The sequence below is a fragment of the Lepus europaeus genome, chromosome Y, assembly GCF_033115175.1.
Source record: "Lepus europaeus isolate LE1 chromosome Y, mLepTim1.pri, whole genome shotgun sequence".
Taxonomy (NCBI): Eukaryota; Metazoa; Chordata; class Mammalia; order Lagomorpha; family Leporidae; genus Lepus; species Lepus europaeus.
In genome coordinates this window covers 10360612-10363577 of record NC_084851.1, presented here as the reverse complement: position 1 = coordinate 10363577, position 2966 = coordinate 10360612, and the positions used below count along the sequence as shown (strand labels likewise).

At 40.4% G+C, this 2966-nt stretch overlaps 1 pseudogene; it reads left to right on the top strand.

Moving 5' to 3' along the window:
• The first annotated feature begins 1129 nt into the window (after positions 1–1129).
• Positions 1130–1560, top strand: LOC133754083 (heat shock protein beta-1-like; annotated as a pseudogene).
• The last annotated feature ends 1406 nt before the right edge of the window (positions 1561–2966 follow it).

The window sequence follows — 2966 nt, the reverse complement described above, 5'->3', positions numbered from 1 at the left end:
TTTGTTGTTGACATTGCTTTTATTTTAAGTTTTTGGTGTTCTGAGGTTTCAACACAATGTGCCTAAGTGTGGATTATTTTTGCATCCCTACTTGAGCTAATTTGTGCTCTCTGAATGTGATAATCCTACATCCATCATCAATTCTAGATCATTCTCAGCTGTCACCTCAGCCACTGCTGCCTAGTGTCTCCTTATGCATCTCCAATAAGATTAACAAAGGCAAAGGAAGGCCTTTCTCTGTCTCTCTCTCACTGTCCACTCTGCCTGTCAAAAAAAAAAAATGTACAAGCTTGCTTTTTATAGTATCATGTAATAATTTTATTGTGGCTTGTACTTCCTTTATTTATGTAATTAAAAGGCAGGAAAATTTCCAAAAGTAATAATACATGGTGCTCATGCCCTCAGAGTATCATTGCCTGAAGTGCTTCCTCATTTTTCTTGGAAACTCATGGTCTATCATAAAGATGTTTAAGTTTTTAACTAGCTGATCAATTCAATCTTTTATTTTTTAGAACAATACATGCTGTAATAGATACCACTGATATATGCCAATTCACAGAGGTGAAGTACACCTCCAGATTAAATTACTAAAACTAAAATTGCTGAGTTAAAGAGCATGGGCATTCATAATTCTGATGCATAATGTCATACTGCCTTTTGTAGATGTGATCATTGGAACTGGATACCCCAGTTTGCTGGGTTTGCTTACAATGGTTTGTTTCTCCAGTCAGCCCTGCCAACATGATCTTTTCAGACTTTGAGGAAATTTACCAATATGACAAGTAAAAGTGATGATTACTAAATTTTTTGGTCTTTTATTTCTGCAAGTGAGATTGACCTTCTGTTCATAAATCTAAAGATGTTTGTCTAAAGATGTATTTGATGTATATACATATTCTTGTCCATTTTTTCTGTTTGGTTTTTAGATTTTTACATTGATTTGTAGCAGTTTCTTATGTAATAGAGTAAGAGAAACTGTATGATTCATATCTTATAAATATTTAAGATTTTTTTCAGCTGCTTTGAACTTTATTTGCGAAAACCAGAAGCTTAAAAATATCAAAAGGGCACACAGGGTGGCCTGTGGCCTTGGGCTGCCGCGACTGCCAAGGAGTGTGCGCAGTGGCCCATGCCCTCTGCCAAGACCCCCGCAGTGGCCGCGCCTGCCCACAGCCCTGTGCTCAGCCAGCAGCTCAGCAGCAGCGTCTCAGAGATCCGTCACAGGGCCGACCTCTGACGCGTGTCTCTGGACGAGAACCACTTCACCCCTGGGAGCTAATGGTCAAGACCAAGGACAGCGTGGTGGAGATCACCGGCAAACACGAAGAGTGACAGGAGCACGGCTACCTCGCCCGCTGTTCCACCCGGAAGTACACGCTTCCCCCAGCGTGGACCCCACGCTGGTCTCCTCCTGGTCCCCTGAGGGTGCGCTCACCGTGGAAGCGCCGCTGCCCAAGCCGGCCACGCAGTCACGGAGATCGCCATCCCGGTCACCTTTGAGACCCGCACCCAGTTCGGCGCCTGGAAGCCGGGAAGTCGGAGCAGCCTGCGCCAAGTTGAGCTGCCTCCTGCCTCGCCCAGCCCCCAGCACCCTCTGTGCGCCCTTTTGATGCTGTAAGCTTCTGGTTTTCCCAAATAAAGGTCAAAGCAGATGCAAAATAAAATTCCTTATGATGCATTGTGTGTTGAAATGTTTACTTTTCTGAATTTAAATATTTCAGTCTTTGAGTCCATTGGATTTACTGGCACATTTGAAGTGGCTTTACCTCACTGGAACATAGTATTTTATGATTTATTCAAGCTGTGTGTTATTTTACCTGCCTCAACTGTGTGGTTTAAACACCTCCTCCCTCTAGGTGGCTAGTCTATTTCCTTTAGCATTTATTGAAAGCCATATTAATTAATCTGAAATCCCACAACCATAGTACACCAAATTGTAGGAAACATTTTGGAGACTTTTATTTAAGTATGTATTTTCTATTCTAATTCAGTGATACATCTTACAGCATTAGTTCCCATTTTTCCAAAGAATCACTGCTGTGCATTTTTAGTTGTCCTTTATGAACACTTGAACGGTTACTTCAGATTGTTTAATTCCTTAAAATCTTCTCATTATATTAGTGAGTGTGTAACCAGTCCATTCACGGCCATGGCGTGATCATTGAAATATTTGTATTAAAATAAAGAGAGCAAACTTCATGTATTTCAGGTACCAGGCTGTTTTGATTGTAACTGTCCCATAGAATGTCTTAAAATCTGGTCTTGTGATGCCTCCAGCTTTGTTTTGCTGTTTAAGATTGTGTTTGCTATTTGGTGTCTTTGTGCTTAATATGGATTTTAGCATTATTTTTTAGATATGAGAAAATGTCCTTGGTATTTTTATTGCAATCTCATTGAATCTGTAAGCTACTTTTTGTAGAATGGACATCTTGATGACATTAATTCTTCCATTCCAAGAACATAGGTGGTTTTTCCATTTTTTCCTTCTTCTGATATTTCTTTCTTTAAAATTTTATAAATTTCACATCCTTGATTAAATTTATTCAAAGGTATATAAAGTTGTAGTAGCTACTCCGAATGGTAGTGATATTTATGTTCTTTCTCAGCGGTGGCATTATTTGTGTATTCAAATGCAATTGATTTTGAGTGCTGATTTTATATCCTGCAGTTTTACCAAGCTCTCCTATGAGTTCTAATAGTCTCTTAGTGTAATTTTTTTTTGGTTCTTTCTCTATAGAATCATGTTTCCTGTAATGAGGGATAGTTTGACCTCCTCCTTCCCAACTTGTATCCCTGAGATTTTTTTTTTTTTTTTGACAGGCAGAGTGGACAGTCAGAGAGAGAGACAGAGAGAAAGGTCCTCCTTTGCCGTTGGTTCACCCTCCAATGGCCACCGCAGCTGGTGTGCTGCAGCCAGTACACCACACTGATCTGAAGGCAGGTGCCAGGTGCTTATCCTGGTCTCA